Raw genomic sequence first — 19,913 nt, 5'->3', positions numbered from 1 at the left:
CAATTTTTTTAAATAGTTATTTTTCTATCCGGGACAGAGAAGACATGAAAATCGGTCCATCGGTCCAGCCGTCTAGAGTTATAAGAGTTCGAACAAACCCAACTTTATTTTATATATTAAAGATATAAAAGATTGTTCGCGAGATTTACCCTTCTATTTTTTTTATATAACACATACATTATAAATAGTTTTTTATTCAAAATTATAACTTTTGTAAAAAGTGTATGTATTCTTGCGACAAGCTTTTATAATGGAATAAAATGTTGGTAATCATTTAATTCAAAGATTATTTTTTACTTTTTAAAAATTATAAGAACATTAAATAAGAAATCATTTTAATAATTTCTACTATTAATTTATTTCATGAATATAAAGCAAAGGGGCGAATGACCTATTACTAGAAGAGTTTGGTGAAACGTAGAGAGATAAGAGCAAGCGAACACTGATGATATCCTCCCAGTGAAAACGTCACAATCTCGCTGATAAAATTAGGTACATAAGGTGGATTGTCACATATGGTGAACAAGATTTTATATCGATGAATTCATGAAAAATGGTTATAAAGAAACAGAAAAAATTAAATTAGATTAGTAATTTTAAAAAGTTGATTGCTAGTCTTGAATTTCAAATATTTTTGCATAATATTCAAGTCTTACACTAGCATTAAACGAATCTTTTGTTGAATGAAATGAAAAAGCAAACTTGACATTTTTTCTCTTAGATATTTTTCTTTTAATACTTGGTGGCAGTAATTTTTCAACAAGAGCCTTAGGTATTACATTGCATTCTTCAAACATTTCTACAAACAATTGAAAACAACATAGAATTTACTCACTAATAAATATTCACGGTATAAGCAGGTGCATTCGCAAACAAAATTCATTGGATGGCTAATCCGACACAACCGGAAAAAAATTAGACAGAGGCCAACGGCTATACGTTGTTTCTGAGACACGGGAATGTTCACAATTTCAACTCCTGGACGGGTTACAAGTGAGAACTTTTCGACAGAAAAACCCTATAACTTTTGAACCCAGAACCTCGGAATCTGCAGCCACTAAACCAAATATTTATCGGCCTGGCATTAGTTCGGAAATTGCTAATATGGTGGATTATACTTACACGATTGAAGTAATTTAATTATTCAATAAGAATAAATTGAAATTAAAGATACCGAAATATAGATCCGAGAAAAACCTGTAAGGAACTCATTAGTTTCTCTTTATCAGTAAGTATATGTAATAATCATGACTGCGAATAATAACTTTTTTATTTCGTCGGTATTGTAGTATTAGTTTTCTTATTATATCAATAATTTGAGTTGTGGATGGGTAAGTAATACCGATAGAGATTAGCAGTATAACTTTTGACATAGAGTTCACACGCACGCGATCATTTTCTCGTAAGCATACGAGGAAAAAAGAGGCGCCACGAAACAGTATGAAACAAAATCTAGTACGTATTCTTTTGCAAAATTTAATATAACGTTTGCACATTTTACAATATAGGTTGAAATTGATTTCGATACAGCTATATTAATTTTATTGTAAGCACAAATACCCGTTCTTATGTAGCTTTTACTTGGTGATAGGGCTTTGTGCAAGCCCGTCTGGGTAGGTACTACACATCAGATATTCTACCGAAAAGAAGCAGTTCTAAAGGTTGGTGGCGCTTTAACGGTGTTTTTATTTCTTACACTTGACACTTTGTTGTTAAGGTATTGTTATATGGAAATTATTTATCTCGTCAAAAACATAAAATTTAAAAAATGTAAGTCTTGTAACGCAGTCCTACAGTGAAAAAAAGTTGTGAGATCTAATTTTAAGCCAAGTCAATTATTATATTCAGTACCTCCAGCTCCAATTCAACAACTTTGGTCGTTGTTCCCTAATTTATTATCTACCATCAAATAATAATATAACAACTAAAATATATATATTATGAGAATATATATGTGATTATGTAATCATATTCGCTTTAGGTCATTAGACATTACAATATTGATTCTAAATAGAGAATGAAGTTGATAAACTATCTGCCACTGAAAGACCCGTCAAAATCGGTCCAGCATATTCGGATAATAGCCGTAAAAAACAGTAAAATTTAGAAATTGCTTTTTTTCATATAAAATCATATGCTTTAAATTAATGTATTATTTGATGAACATATTTAGATTCGGCCTGAATTCACAACCCTCTTTTGAGCTTTGCTGTAGTCAGGTAAAAATAAATAAACCTTAATTGGACATTCATTTATGTAGTAAATATCGCATTGGCATTAGTCTCTATTTTTCTAATGGAGTAATTAATTCGCGATCAAAGAGAAACTAAACGAATAAAAAAAAATGTATTATTTTAGAATGTTTTCGTTTCGAGTCCAAACTTCAATCAGCATAAAATACTCTTACAAACATTTGTTTTTCTCGTACATCGCTTCTGCTGTATTCTATTTTCAATTTATCTTTTATTTTTCTTTTTTGCGTATTTTTTTGGGCCGTATCTTTTCATATTCATATCATAAAATGTTTTTATTCATTAATATTCATAACTAAAACTACCAGCCATTACGAAAATATAATTCAGAGTTAAACAATAAAATTCTACTCATTTTGATAAAAGAATAAATACCCTCAGCTATTGGTTGATTTAGAAATGAATTTGATTGGATGGAGTACTTATTTAAAGAAGTTGGCTGTTTTTGAATTTTTTAATTTAGCAGGGCATAGAGGACTTTACGTTGGAAAAACGCAAATCTTATCGAAAAATCTTAAAATCACATATTATGGAGGCTCCCAACCTTGTTAAAAAGAACAGTTCACATGGACACTAATAGTAAGCCACAGCTGATGAACATTTGAAGTTGATAAAGTTCATAAATTGCAATTGTTCATTGTGTCGACTCCAAATGTAATCTTTAAATAATGCAAACAATATAAGTTCTATTAATGACTATGATAGCTAACCATGTATATTCTGGAGAGCGAAAGAGCCCTACAACTCGGTGCACGTAATAGAAGTAACACCGATTCAAAATCCATTGTGTAAGTTTTCATTCAATTGAAAACCTTATGTATATAATCATAGTCAAATTGCAGCCAATAATAGTACCGAAATTACACTATTACTGTAGACACTAAAATTAGCTGAATGCTGAAATATTTAAGGCCGTCGTAAGCAGCTGTGAGTCTGTGGTTCATTTCAGCATGGCTTAATCACGTGCGGTCTGCTACATGCGGTTTTGTCTATACTATTCATAAGAGCTGGTGACGCACGTGGGAGATATTTCAAAATTGAAAATTATTGTCTTAAATATTCTAAGCTGATGAAAAGTGGACATCACCGCCCTTAGAAACTGATATTGTAAGAAATATTAACCACACATTATGACACAGCCACACATATTACACAGCCAACGGCCACCAACCATGGGACCTATGATGTTATGAACCTTGTGCCTTACATTGTGTGTAACATTAAGTGGATCAACCATTTTAACTGGAACATTATCTTACTAAGTATTGCTGTTTGGTGATTGAATATCTACCCCGTTGGTCTCCAAGCCATACCACCAGGTGTAAATAGTAGTATATCATTTGTTCCAAATTGAAAGTTAATTGTTAAACCTGACTGATTTCGCTCGGAGGTTGTTCTCAAGGGGCATTTTACGCAGATAATTTTAAAGTGCTCTTTATTCCTGTAATTTTATACTCGAACGACAAGTTCAACCTGCCCCGAAATAGTATAGGTGCACCTATAATATTGTACAAGAGCTTTTATGTGTATTTGCTAAGTACAGGAGTGAAACTACTTCAAGACAGTAAACTCAATAACTTCATTGGTCCGAAGCGCAGTGCTCCCATATAAGATAGCCAATAGGGCTACCTAAAGAATTGAGATAACTAAAATTTTAGAAAAGTTAAACATATTATGTAAAACGTCAAAAAGTGAAAAAACTAGTAAAAAGTAAAATTCTACCTATAAAAGATTAACCTTTTCGACAAATTATAACTCTTAGTATTTTTTATGTATACGCTTTTGCACATTAAATTATCGAAAAAAATTACACACTTCTTGAAAAAAATGAAAATTTCCGTGCTTGCAACTTGCTTACAACTTGTGTTTTAATAAAACCGTGTGTTGATAACACAATTTCTTTATCAGAAAAAACAACTTAAATATTTATATCACTCAACGTTGCCGGAGACACAAATGTTCAGAATTAAAAATACTTCACATACTTTACGTTGGCTTTTATAGTTGAACACTCATTCACATATTATTGATCCGCCATCCTTTGCACAGAAAGGATAAAGAATTTACTCCGAGCGTTCTTTTAAATAATTAGAAATGACAAATATTATAACTTAGAACTATTGATCTGAGCAATCTATCCACGAGTGCGTCGCACATCATACACCGTTTAGTGAACTATTTTGTAATATCTCTTAAGCTATAAATCCAAGGTACAAAGTAGTAGTAGTAATATTAAGTCCTTAAATATATACAAATATGAATTGAAAATAGTTGTTTGATAAATCTTGACTGTGTGAAATGGTGTCAAGAATGCTAGCAGCGTTTCCCCGTTGAATCATAAAAAAATATTTACACGTAAAACAAAAAATTCCCGGAGAAATTATGTTAAATAAACCAAATCGTTTAAAACCGTGTATTAGAAGAATTTAACAAACAAACGAATATACGCGATAAATGACTGAATGAAATGTAAGCTAAAGCAATAAACTGCGGAAACTGTAGAAGCAATAAAGTGTTATTATCTTACTGATAGACATAAAGCCTCATTTAGATAGGCATAAGTCCTTATTCAACCACTTGACTCCATTAGAGGTAAGGAGACGATAGAATTTCATCCGAAACATGCAGATTTTCTTACGTTTCAATGCCGAGCTTCTATCAATTAAAAATACTAATTAAGCATCAACTCATCGGCTTTATGAATTTTAACCACCGTTAAGTTAATCTTCAGTTAAGATCTATCCACTCGAAACACATCGTTCTTATACACTACCATTACTCAAATACTGACAAAATAATGTATTTTATAATACGGTGCCAACAGTCCTCTGACGTCATCGTCTCATATAACATCAATATATAGTTTTGAATTGGGTTATGACATCCATAAAGTAAACAAACTGATATATAACATGATAATATAAAACCCGAGTCATAATATAAATTATAATAACTAGTAGCATATTTAAGCTGAGATGGCCCAGTGGTTAGAACGCGTGCATCTTAACCGATGATTTCGGGTTCAAACCCAGGCAGGCACCACTGAATTTTCATGTGCTTAATTTATGTTTATAATTCATCTCGTGCTCGGCGGTGAAGGAAAACATCGTGAGGAAACCTGCATGTGTCTAATTTCAACGAAATTCTGCCACATGTGTATTCCGCCAACCCGCATTGGAGCAGCGTGGTGGAATATGGTCCAAACCTTCTCCTCAAAGGGAGAGGAGGCCTTTAGCCCAGCAGTGGGAAAATTTACAGGCTGCTAATGCTAAAAAATGTTATGTAGCATATTTAACTATAATAAAGATAAAGATGGAGGTAGTCCGGAGCAAAAAAAAAAATTCTTTACAATCGTTTCGCGCTGCCACTTTTACTAATTGATACAACTGTTACAGGTTCAATTCTCATGATTCCCATTTGGGTAACACCATTCATCATTTATTATATCGCTATACAGCAATATTTTTTGTATCCGTGCACTGGTTTGAATGGAAAGTTATTACGAAATATCTCACCCTAGTTCCTACGCTTGGCAGCGTAATGATAATGTATGAAATGATTAGTATTATTTATGGTATCAATCGGTGATGGCTGATGATCTTTGATTCACTCACCTCATAACCGAATATAAATTTTAAAACCGCACATAGTTATTATATACTGTTTATGGAAAAGAGAAATCTTTGAATACAGCTATAGTCGAATGTTAATGGGTCAAGGGTTTCAAGTATAAAGAAACAAAAAGAATAAATAAAAGGTGTGCAAACATTTCACGTTAACTGCGAGCAACTGCAGCGTTGAATGTCTCAAGCGTTAGTTTGAATGAACAACGAGTGAAGAGGAGAGTCAAAGGAAAAACTAAGATCATTTGTAGATTACAAAACATGTCTATTTAATAAATTTAAGTCAAATGGTATTTTAATTCAAACATTATTTTTTTAATTAGTGTTTTGAATAAAATAACCAATTTGCTTTTAAAATTTATTTTTAGACTTTTTTTTGGATTTTCTATTTCTATTAAATTTCATGCGTATATTCTATTGCCAAGGCTTTTTTGTGTCACTCTTAAGGTTGTAAGATTACGATGACGTTTACAAGATTAAATCTTACTTTATCTCCTGATCAAGAAATCTGTGTTGAATAGTTCGGACATTTTACGAGTATGGATTAGCACTTGAGACGTTGGACACAATTCAAAAGCTTTTTATTAAGAGGCAAGAAAACTTTTTTGTCATATAAATATTTTGAATTGGTTCTACGTACTTTTGTAATGATTAATATTCTTGTTAGCGATAATTAACTTATTTGCTATTGTATAGCATCGCTCAGCAACAGTTTTTAACTTGAATGAAGCCACTTAACACCAACTTGCAAGCGTTAAATGATTCAAGCGGCCTATTACATAGTCGAGTATACTGAGGTCAAGGATTGCTGTTATTATGCTCGTATTAAATACACAACAATAAATCAATTACGTTGATTTAATTGAAAAAATTAAAGTTTGTTCTTAATCAGAAGTTTAAGTAATCAGTTATTATTATTTTTATTTTGTAAAGAAAATAACTAACAAAACAATACACAATCTTATTCAATTTTAAATATGGAATATTATAATATCTAATCTTTTAATTAATTTAAAATAGTAATTAAAGAACTTAATATGTATTTTTGTTATTACCTTTCAATATTAGAATAATTATGTTAAACGCAGCAATAAATATATGTAGAACGAGATAATTATACGATTCGACTAAATGAAGATTACCAGTTGCAACCGCAGAGCTACAGGTCTCGTCTCCCGCCCCAGTCTGTCGCGAGCTACGCCGTAGCGCGCGTGTTGCTACGAGCCGCCTCCCTAAACACGCTACTATTAAATATTTCAACTTTTCTTTATAGATTAAATTGCAACAAGTAACATGTAAGGTTCAATTGTTAATTAATAATAACAGTGATTTTAGTTTCAATTCCATAAAGTTCCATAATATACTGAGGTAGCTACACGTTTTCGAAGGTATGAATTATTAATTTAATGTTTGCATGTTAAGCATGTATCAATTACTGATACATCATACTACTTATGTATTTTAATTTTCTCCTAATAAAATACTAAAATTAATAATATAAAATACTAAAATGCCTAAAAAATTCCTTTTCTTCATACATTTTCAGTGCGTATTATAATCCATATATTATATTATGACTGTAGAAGATCGTTTACTTAGTTTACCTGATTTTTGTATAAAGATAGATAATGAGTGGGATATTGATATACTGTTTTTAAATCCTTATAATGCATGGGAGTAATAGTATCTTTTAGAAAATTGTTCTCAAAATATATTGTCAAAGTGTTTTGGTGGAGTTTATCATACATTTAGATAGTTAGTACAGCCCAATTGTCTGTTTGCGAATATAGTAGATAGATTTACCTATTGTACTGTATTTCTACCTATTGTAATTGATTTTCCTTAAAGCCCTAATCGACGAATAAGATATAAGGTTGTCATTAGAATTAAGTGGCTTTACTCACCGCTCGTTGTTCTTAGCCCACAGACGAGTCAATTTGTTTTTGTACAGTTAGTCGAAGTAACATAGGTATACATAAGCTTAACCACGCGGCTGTTTCGTTAGCAGATCCACCGGGGAGCTCTACCGACGACTCGTCAAACGGTAGAGATTATACATCGATTAAGGCCATTACTGACGATTTCCTATCAAGTATGGCAAATATGCTTATCGAAACAGATATATTGGTAAAAAGAAAAATAAGCTTTTAATTTTCTTAGGATTTAAATGCAGGAATAACTTTATCGATTGAGATATTTACTATAACTTTCATATAATAATAGTTGATACAGTTTCATAAGCTCGTATTAAAATAAGTTTAACATTCAATCAAGATTATAACAATCACAAATTATCGATATCATAATCACCTTAGAAAAATTCTGGGAAAGTTCATTTCATGTTCAAATAAATACTCTTAATATTAGATATAAAATCTAAGTAATTTAAACTATTACTTCGGAGATACATCTCCGTAGTATACTAGTGATAGTAATAAGACGTTTGAAGGAACGCAACGGAAAACGCGACTGTGGACTTAATGCGACAAGTTTTATATGTATATGGATGGATTGTCTGAAAGACGATATGTTAGAAATAATGTTAGTTGTGAGATGACGTCCGACAAAGAAGTATGGAAGAAGAAGACATGCTGCGCCGACCCAAAATAAAATTGGGATAAGGAGATAAGGAGGATGATGATGATGAATTGACTCGACTTAAAAAGGGTACAATAAGGATATTATATACAATATATTTAATACTATATACAACTTTTAGATAACAAGAAAACTTCTCGACTTTTCTCTACTTTATAGTGCCTGAATTATACACATAAACCTTCCTCTTGTATCACTGTTTATTGATGAAAACCGCATAAAAATACGTTGCTGATTTTAATAGATCTAAGCGTAAAGACGGCGGGAAGTGACTTTGATTTATACTCTGTAGAGAATTAAGATAATGTTCGTTATACGTATTACATGTTGTTAATATTAATTTATATTAGTAATATATTTTCAAAAGAGCATTTATAATTTATCTCGTGCTCAGCAGTCAATTAAAATTTTCGACTTGTTTATGAACCCGCATTGGATCAGCGTGATGGGAAAAGCTAAAACCTTCTGCTTAAAAGTAGAAGGCGTTAGCGTTGTGAGAGATTCAGTATTAGTTATATTTACAAAAGTTTCTCAGGATTATTTCCTAACTATAACGAATAGCTTATATAACCCTTATTACTTGAAATTAAAAAAAAAAAACAGTTTATTTTTAAGTTCCATCGAAAACACATTATCGGTTATATTTATATTAAAAATTGTAATGTATTCCTTTCAAAAGCATTCTTTGACTATCTCTTTCAATGATATTAAACGTGTGGTATCACATTGTATACGCGGATCGTCTCTTCGATATCAAAGCCATGTGTTTCGTTCGCGGCATTGATCCAGAGATAATCGCATTTCAGAGAACTAATATATAATATGGATTGTGTATAGTAAATAAAACGTTTACATTTGGTATCGACAGCTTATAATCTGGCTAGCTAATATTATACACAAATAAAATTATAATTTTCCGGCAAAACATACATTACCATTTACATAAAGTAGTATAAATTAATAACATAATATAAATGTACATATATAATGTTATCCAAGAGATTCTTGAAAATTACAGGGTTTTGTCACGGGATAATAAAATGGAATCGTGTCGCTCCATAAAATAAACGCTTCGATGCAAATTAAGCATTTTTTTTGTAATTTTTTTTTTTTTTTTTTTTATGTCATAAGGTGGCAAACGAGCAGGAGGCTCACCTGATGGAAAGTGACTACCACCGCCCATGGACATCTGCAACACCGGGGGGCTTGCAGGTGCGTTGCCGGCCTTTCAGGAAAGAGTACGCTCTTTTCTTGAAGGTTCCCAAGTCGTATCGGTTCGGAAAAACCGCCGGCGAAAGCTGGTTCCACAGAGTGGTTGTGCGAGGCAGAAAATGTCTTAAAAATCGCGCTGTTGTGGATTTTCGGACATCTAGGTGGTGCGGGTGATATTTGGAATTTTGACGAGATGTCCGAAGGTGAAATTCAGCAGCCGGGATTAATTCGAACAATTCCTCGGAACATTCCCCGTGATAAATTCTGTAGAAGATGCAGAGCGATCCAACATCTCTACGCAAAGCCAAAGGATCAAGCAGATCGGAAAGGGCTTGATCGTCGATAATTCGAGCCGCTCTACGTTGGATACGGTCAAATGGAAGGAGCTGGTACTGGGGAGCACCCGCCCAGAGGTGAGAGCAGTATTCCATGTGAGGCCGAATTTGCGCCTTGTATAGTCTTAGACGATGGGCCGACGTGAAATACTGTCTTGCCTTGCTGAGCACACCAAGCTTTTTTGATGCCAATTTGGCTTTGCCTTCCAATTGACCGCGGAACTGAACGAGACTCGAAACATCAACGCCAAGTATTCCGATACTAGCTGTAGCGGCTAACGGAATGTTCTCGAATCGTGGAGATACGACAAATGGTGTTTTTTTAGCGGTTAACGCGCAAACTTGCGTCTTTTTGGGGTTGAAGTGAACTAAGTTTAGCCGACCCCAGTTCGAGACTTTGTTTAACGAAGACTCGATTTCAGATACAAGTTTGTTCCGGTTTTCTTCGACGTTTTCCCGAGAAATATTAGCACGGCCGGTGTATGAGGTGTCTACGGTGCTGTCGTCTGCATAGCAATGAATGTTACTGATTTGCAACAAGTCATTGATATGCAGAAGAAACAGAGTGGGTGATAGAACGCAGCCTTGTGGAACACCAGCATTGACGAATTTTAAGTCAGAGCATGCACCGTCGACAACGACCTTGATGCTCCGATCTGCCAAAAAACTGGTAATCCAATTGCATAATTTTCCGGGAAGCCCATAGGAAGGAAGCTTCGAAAGAAGCGCTTTGTGCCACACGCGATCGAAGGCCTTCGCTATGTCCAGACTGGCTGCTAATGCCTCCCCTTTGCTCTCAACTGCTTCCGCCCATCTATGAGTAAGGTAAACTAGAAGATCACCGGCTGAGCGACCCCGACGGAAACCGTACTGGCGGTCGCTAATCAGCTGGTACTCCTCTAGGTACCGCAGGAGCTGGCAGTTTATAATGGACTCCATTACCTTGGAGAACAAGGAGGTGATGGCTATAGGCCTATAATTGGACGGGTCTGAGCGGTTGCCCTTTTTAGGGATCGGATGCACCAAAGCAGTCTTCCAGGAGTTCGGGACGACGCCGAATGCATAGGATTGCCGGAAAAGACTCGTTAAGACCGGCGCCAACTCGGGAGCACAAGTCCGTAGCACGATTGGAGGGATGCCATCGGGTCCACTCGACTTATGAATATCCAAGGAAAGAAGTGCTTTACGAACTGCACTTTGCCGGAATTTAACCTCCGGCATCGTGGTATCACACCGCGGGATTGTTGGTGGTGACTTTCCTCGGTCATCCAGAGTCGAGTTCGCTGCGAAGAGAGAGCCTAAAAGATCAGCCTTCTCCTTCGCTGTATGGGCCAATGACTCACCGTCCTTGTGCAGAGATGGTAAGGAAGGCTGACAGAAATTCCCTAAGACAGCCTTGGCGAGAGACCAGAACGCACGTGTTCCTGAAGGGAGGCGCACCAGTCTCTCGCCAATTCTGCCAATGTACTCCGTCTTCGCCTTAGCAATCACGTTTTTTAAGGACCTAGAGGCAGAGTTATATTCCTTTCTGATTGCGCTGGTATTTACATCACGAGACGCTGATGCGTTAGCCCAGTCTTGGTAGCGTTCCCATTTTCTGCGTGAAGCCGTTTTGCAGAAACGACCAAACCAGGGCTGGGACTTGCCACCGATGGGGACCGCAGAATACGGAATGAATAGTTCCATACCCTGAAGTACCACATCGGCAACAGAGTCAGCAACAACACTCGGATCATCCGGCGAGAAACAAACCTGCCCCCATGGGTAGGATGCAAAGAAGGACCGCATCCCATCCCAATCTGCTGACCTGTAGTGCCACACTCGGCGGCAGCCCACGAAACGAGGTCGTGAGTAACGCGCAACCGGCACTGTACTTCGGACGAGACAGTGGTCCGACGAGCCCAGAGGGGGTTCGACGATAACCTGGTAGCCATCCGGATGGGAAGTCAGCAGAAGGTCCAACAGGGAAGGTGTATGATCCTCCACGTCTGGTATTCGCGTTGGCGAGGGGACTAGTTGTGTCAAATCATATGCTAAAGCGAAGTCGAGAACAGATCTACCCGCATGATCGGTAGTGCGCGATCCAAGCCATTTTTTTTGTAATTATTTTTGTGCTAAAATTAGATAAAATGTCGATGTCGATGAGAAAATAAGTTTTGTCTAAAGATATTGTACACATACATACATTGTACTTTTATATGATTGTACTTGTTTGACTTTTATTAATTATTTTGATCTTCTTAAGTATGCTGCTTCTAGCATATTTCTTAAAAGCAAAAGTTTATAGTAATTAGTACTCTTATTTTTTTAAATATATATTTTATTTCTGGAAAGTGTAAAGCGATAAATACAACGAATAAAACACATCAACGGTTTGAATGTAAAACAATGACCAGTAATTATCAATATTGCTTGTTTAATTACTCGAACTGTAGAATACACCCGTGGGAAGACGAAACGGTATATTTAAAAATAATCAGCCAGAATATAGATTGTCCTAGTTTTGTCTGCGCTAAAAGTGTTAACGTGTTACCTGAACGCGAACGACAGGTTTGAATTTCTTCAACGTTGAAACATTGTTATCAATTTCACTTTATCATAAAATAATTTGATAGGATTTCGGCGAACCCTTTTAAGTAACAATCTTGAGAATGATGTAACTATTACGTTAAAGATATTAAATTACTATCTGTTTCTTGTGGCTTCTCCCAGCGGGATTTAGCTTTGAGGGCAGTTGGTTTTAAGACTTCAGATTATTGAATATATATATAATATAAATGCTTAATTAAATAAGTATACTTAAAACATTTTTTATAAACAAATGATAAGATCAGAAAATATGCAAAGTATGATTCAGATCTGATGAAAGTCATATCATGTATGGTATTGACTCTAACTCAGGCTTTATACAGGTCAGTAGGGCGGGTACCACACACTCGTTAGCTATTCTACCCCCAAACAGCAATATTTTACTCTGCAGTGCCTCTGTTAAATCTTGAATGAACCAGTCTCATTTTAAGTATCAGGGGCATTACATTTTTGATGAACTAGTTGACGGCGCATTTATGACGAAAGAAGTTGTTTACATGACTCACGGCGCCACTGTTTATGGGCGAACGTGACCACTTAACAGCAACTAGCTCATTTGCTCGTCGTTGTTCCTAAAGTTAATTTACATATAATATGATAATAATGAGGTTTATTAGTAAACTTACTGTTAGCTCATTGTGCTTTGAGCTAGCCTTTAAGTATCAACATTCAAATTAAATCTAAATATAATTAATTCGATTAAATACTCACACTACAATATTATATTAAATTAAAATGATTACCGGATTAGAATATACATACTAATCAATGGAACCAAGAAGAAATTCAGTAGTAACTTTTTTCTAACAATTAAATTACATAAACACAGTGATAATATTGTTACATATCCTATATGAAAATAAACGATTTTTTTACTATATAAAATTATAATATATTCTTTTAGTAAGTAATACGACTAATTTAATAATTTCGAACATACCTACAGGTCGAGTGACATAAAGGGTGAGTGATTCAATGTAATTACAGCAACGAAGGGCATAACACTTTAATCTCATGGAGGCCGGCTCATTAGCCGAGTGAGGAAGTGCTTGCAATTGGAGTGCCAATTTTTCCGTCTGTTTTGTTATCTTTTAGATAAGGATTTTTTTTAATTCATATAAGAATCATAGTACAGCTACTTAAACTAATTATAAACATAAAATATTATATTAAATAACTTCTTTCTATTAGTTAGCCAGAAAACACGTTATAACAATAACAACTTCGCTGAGCGAGCCTCAATTACTGGTTGTTTACGTGACCGTGTAATATTATGTTCCGTTAAGGGTTGCTATTGCAGTTATAATTCAATTGCATTTAAATATCTGTGTAAAATTTTGTTCGATAGCTTTGATTTCACATTGTATTAAGAATAAAACGCTATACGATATTATACGTAGAATATTAAAAACAGATTCGTTTATTTTAGCTGTTGAAAACTTTGAGAATGAAAACCGTCATCAGTACAATGGTTCACGGGTCGCCTAGCGATGTAAAGAGTCGCAGGATCGACCCTGATCCCTAGTGTTATTGTCGTCCCTACTATTAACACAAGTGATAAACTTATAAGGAGGGGTAATTTCTTTATTTATTTGGGCCATTGCTACTAATATTATTTTTTAAAAAAAGAAAATCTTATTTTAATCCAGACAGGCGAGAATTAACTAATTAATTGATTACTATTAAAGGTAACGTTTTATTATTTAAAACAATTATTGTTATATTGTGTATCGAAATACGAAAAGATGCTCGAGATAAGCACGCGTGGTTTTTAAAAGACCACTTTTTGATTTTTCCTTTTTTGTATGGTTAAATAAATAAATCTATGTACAGATTTTATCATCATCTTCTTGTTGATTGTTTTTGTCCATAATTATTTTTTGATTCATTGATGGTAATAGATATTTATAAAATCACATTCTTTGTTACAAAAACTAGCGAAGAAGTCGCATTGATTGATGATAAAAGATGCATTATCTATTCATAAAAGCGCTGAATCTTTATCATTGCACAAAGAGTTTCTAATAATACCTTGAGGCAACTCCTCGACTAGTTTGCTCATCGAGGAACTTTAATTAATCATCGACTTGTTACTGAACACAACACAACAAAACATTTTAATTATGGTATCCTCTCTGTGTCCTTATCATACTTTTAAGCTTAATAAATATGTAAAAAAGGTAGTAACATTTTATTATTATACTAGCTTTTCTCGCGTTAAATGTCTTTTTTCCGCCTTCGTGGTCCGTGTGATGTTATGTAGCCTGTCTGAATAAATGAGCTATATGTAGAAAGATTTATCCATTATAACTTGTAGAGCCTGATATTAGCACAAGCAAACAATTAAAAAATGTCCACAGCTTCGTATAGATAATAACTACATATTTATTATAAGTTATTATAAGTTATTACAAGTTATTATAAGTATGTTTCTTACTAAATTTATATTCTTTGTTAATTATTCTTAACAGATATGCAAAAGAGTTGAAAAATTAATATACTTACTGAACATCACTTCAATAAATGTATAATCTTATACACGCTACTTGGTGGTAAGGCTTTGTTCAAACCCGTCTATGTAGGTACCACCCATTCAACATATAGACGCAAAAAAGCAAGTTTGAAGGGTGAGTGAGCCAGTGCAACTACAAGCACAAGGGACATAAGAACTTAGTTCCAAAGGTTGGCGGCGCATTGGCGGTGTAAGCAATGGTTATAATTTCAATGACCACCCACTTGACATCTATCTACGTATTTTATAAAATATATAAGTGTATAAAAATATTGTGAACAAACCATTTCTCCAACTTATAAACTGATATATTATTCTACAATTATTCTATGACGCACCAAATAGATGCAAATACATTGGAAACGGGTTTTATGGAAAGCAATCAATCAATTAGACCTTCGGGGTATGAGGTCAACAGTAAATGGTATATATTGGTATGGTATATATAGTCATATGTATATTGTGGTTTTCAAAACACTCACCAGCTTTGTATTGACAACTGGATTATCTTTTATGTTAATTGTTAACTAATGTAATTACAGTTAGCCGAGGTGGCCAAGTGGTTAGAACGCGTGCATCTTAACCGATGATTGCGGGTTCAAACCCAGGCAAGCACCACTGAATTTCCGTGTGCTGAGTTTATAATCGCGTACTCGGCAGTGAAAGAAAACATCGTGAGGAAATCTGTAAGTTTCTAATTTCAACGAAATTCTGCCGCATTTGAGCACCGTGGTGGAATATGCTCCTCCAAGGGAGAGGAAGCCTTGGCCCAGCAATGGGAACTTTAGAGGCTGTTAATGTATGTGTATATATGTATGTAATTACACCAACGCCTTTCATATCCAAAACGTCAATTTTATTTCGAAAAATACTGGAATTTAAAATGGCTCTTTATTTATTTTCTCGAAAATATATGTTTCAAATTGAATCAGTCAGTTTCCCTGACAGTAGTAACAACATATTTTTCGTTGCAAGAATGTCCGTTTTATGATAATGTTAATAATATGTTGGTAGTAGAGTTTTGTGCGTGATATAAAGCTTTACTTCGAACGTCTTTGTGTTTGCTTTGAGTAGGTACCACTCACACACACACACACAGTAGGTATCACAAATTTTACCACCAAGCAACGATACTTATTATTGTTGTGTTCTAATAAAAATAGTGTTTGAGCCAGTAATTGCAGGCATAAGGGACGTAACAACATATTATTTTATTTAATTTATATATAATTATATACATACATATGTGTATGCATGTTAGATATCATGTACTGTACATTATTTTATTTAAAACATATTATTATTTCACTGTAATGTATTTATATGTTATATTTATATCTGCTATGTACACCCCTACCTCTTTCTATCTCTTTATCTTTCCTCTACCTTAAGGTTGCTTGAAAAAGATCGTTGATTTAGCGATAAGGCCGCCTCTTGTGCATCTTTCTTGAACGTGACTAAAGTATGTGTTTATTGGTGAACAATAAAGAGTATTTAGATTTTATTTAATTTGATTATTTCCTAAAGTCGGTGACACATTGGCGATGTAAGAGATGGTTAATATTTCTCATATTAGCAATGTCTATTGGCGGTGATGACCACTTACCATTAGTTACTCAATCCCCGAATCTACCAAATTATTTTAATTTAAAAATCGTCAAATGTAAACCTTTGTGGATGCAATATCATTATTCAGGGAGCTTCAGTGTTCAACCGTACCATCTAAACCCCCATCCCATCAACTAGCGTCGACATATATTATAGTATTTACAGTGAAGCGTTAACAAGTGAGAGCCCCATTAATATTGTTTTATTACTTTCCAGACGTCCGGGGCGTTAAGCCGTCTCCGATCTTGTTTATGGGCCGCTATTACAAACGCTGATGAATATATTTCATTTTGACAGATATAAAAACCAGACTTAAAGCATTACAACATAAGTCGAATTCCAGAATGTAAATGCTTATAATGACGGTAACATCTTATTCCATAACATACGTTATAAAACATGCGTTAATTATTAAATAATTATTTTCAATTTTCGTCTCTAGTATACAAAATATTTATTCTCATAATGTATGTTTATAAATATAACAAATGGAACCATAAGTTTTTCCCTTTGCTTTATTTTAAATTTTATTTACCAAGTTGAATGTGAAAAAAATATTAAAGAACAAAATATCTGTTTGTTAATCATTAATCATTTAATTTTATAAACCTCTAATGTATTATTTCACAAACACAAAATAAATAGTAATGTTGTCTTAGATTTTCGCGATTATTACACATGGTCACGGGCAGACTGACCACGAACACTGCAAAGTGCTCGAAACTTCGGTATGTTAAAATAATTAATATACGCGATTAAATCCGTTAAAAAACTAGTTTTATTTCAAATAAATAGTAATTTATTATTTGCAATACTTAAGTATAAGTATACAAGTAAGCATTCTAATTAGGTTCGGTACACATCATGACCGCCTGAAACGGCAGCAAGAATGCTAGTAGAAAAATATAAATTATTATTTAACTATATATTAACAATACAATCAACGGAGACTCTTAGATAATCCGATCATCGCTATTCCGAAGTATTCAAATATTTTTACACTCAAAATTAACAAAATTAAATACATAATTACTGTAACAATTTGTTTTTGCCTATAAAATTAAACTCTAAGTCAACATTTTGTGTACCATCAGAGTAGAAAAAAGCCAGCCAATCACAAGCAGAGGTTGTTTTATGAAAATCATGTACATATCAGCCCAACCAATATATATGGTTTCAAAAAACCAATCCACTAAGAGAATAATTGATAGTCCACAGGCGGGCGGCGGCTTTAATGGTTTAGCTTAATCCTTTTATGCAATGTAAACATTATAAAAGGTTTAAGAACTAAATAATGATGACTACACTTTTTCGTGACAGAAGCCAAGGTCGCTATTATATCAAAACCCGCGATGGATGAGATTCGGCGAAGAGATTTAATCTTGAGCAAAACACACTATATGAAACACATGTAGAAAATGGTTTGACCATTTTTATTACATAAGTGACTTATATGGTATATTAGACAGGTGACTTTTAGGTGATTAAACTCAAGGGCTTAGTCACCATCCACTGCTGAGGTGGTAGCTTTTAAAAGTCTAATCATAAGTATATTTCAAAGAAATTATATCAAAAAGCGAACCAGCTCTCCTGTCACCAGTGGCTATAATAAGTAGAGTTGTTATACTTTTTATATATTTAAAGATTTAATGTTAATAAAGAATCCACTATTTACATTAAACCTGAAAAAAGTAATTTGTTTAAATAATTAGTGTGGCTAAGATATCCATAGCCCCACAAGACCATGGCACAGATTCTCCTGCATTATAAATATATACTAATAAAAAATATTTTTTTGTGTATATAAAATTTATTTCATACTAAGAAACTATCCCTCGTAAAAATCTTATACATATATATTAGTCTTACATAATATATCTGCACTAACCTTCTTGAAGATTAATCTTATTACGCCTGAGGTTGAATTTAAGAGATCGCTATTAGTGATAAGGGTAGATTTAGCTTTTTATATATTCGAGTAAAATCTGACATTTTTCTAATTGGATTCAACAAGAATTATCTATCGAAGAACTTTTGTGATTAGTAAAAGTATATTTCGATATAAGATCTAAGAAAAATGATTTTTGAAGTCTGACAGTTTGAAATTAATAAATATCTAATGTTAGATTAATTCAGCCACATTTTATTTATTTACAATATGTTGAATAAATATAATTTCATTTTCATTAATCAACATATAAATGGGATTTTAATAATTATAATTTACACATTTTTTATAATTAATTAATATAAATGTAATCTTTGTAATAATATTTTAACATGTAACATAATTTATATGTTTTATGTAAATGTATAAAAAATAAGATCAAAATCAAAATATACTTTATTCAAGTAGGCTTTTACAAGCACTTTTGAATCGTCATTAAACAAACTAAATTAAGTTAAGCTACCACCACTTCGCAAGGTAGATTCTACCGAGAAGAACCGGCAAGAAACTCAGTAGTTACTCTTTTTTCAACATTTAAAAATACAGTCATGTTAGTTAAATACAATTATATATGTATGTAATATATCCTACCTGGAAGTCAACAAGTATTAACTCCACGCTTTTTTATTATGTGTATAATCTTGTTTTGAATAATATTCCTCCTTTACTGATGTATTTTTTACAAATGATTTGAATTTATGAAACGGCAAAGTTAAAAATCACTGCGAAATTTTATTATAGAAACGGATACCTGACCTTATATTTATGTAACTGTAATTTATGTAATTGCCTAATTAAAAGTTTAATTACTATATATAGTGCAATGAATTGTAATTGTTCTTTTTTTATTGTTACTTATTAATAAATAAACATTGTAGATAATTTAACAATTACAAATTTTGGAGACGTAAACTAATATATTTAATGAAATAATTTAGATCTTTTGAAAGAAACGGTGACATTCATTGTATTGACACGAGGAGGTAAGGTAAACTAATAACACCTAGTTTCCGGCTTCGCAAAGTTAATATATTCTTCCTGAAGCACGGTATTCGTTTCTATAATAAAATACATTGGTTATATATAAATTGGCTTTTTAAAAAATGTATAGATCATCTCGAAAAAAATTATAAAGCAGCGTGGACTTAGTATTTATTGATTTCTAAGCCGGATTTATACCTATAAATTAAATTATACTTTATGGAAAAGAAAAAAGTAACGTAAAGTTTCTTGCCG

At 33.3% G+C, this 19,913-nt stretch overlaps 1 protein-coding gene across 1 annotated transcript in view; it reads left to right on the top strand.

The window, feature by feature from the left end:
• The first annotated feature begins 7,212 nt into the window (after positions 1–7,212).
• The window catches only part of LOC125067802 (ankyrin repeat domain-containing protein 29-like), a 51,961-nt gene continuing 39,260 nt past the window's right edge, over positions 7,213–19,913 (top strand). Inside the window, exon 1 of the mRNA XM_047676586.1 lies at positions 7,213–7,263. The gene's annotated coding sequence lies outside the window, so the exon portion shown is untranslated. The remainder of the gene's footprint in view (positions 7,264–19,913) is intronic.

Source organism: Vanessa atalanta, chromosome 12 (assembly GCF_905147765.1).
Source record: "Vanessa atalanta chromosome 12, ilVanAtal1.2, whole genome shotgun sequence".
Taxonomy (NCBI): domain Eukaryota; kingdom Metazoa; phylum Arthropoda; class Insecta; order Lepidoptera; family Nymphalidae; genus Vanessa; species Vanessa atalanta.
Note: the sequence above shows the minus strand (reverse complement) of the source record. Positions and strands in the feature narration are given on the sequence as shown.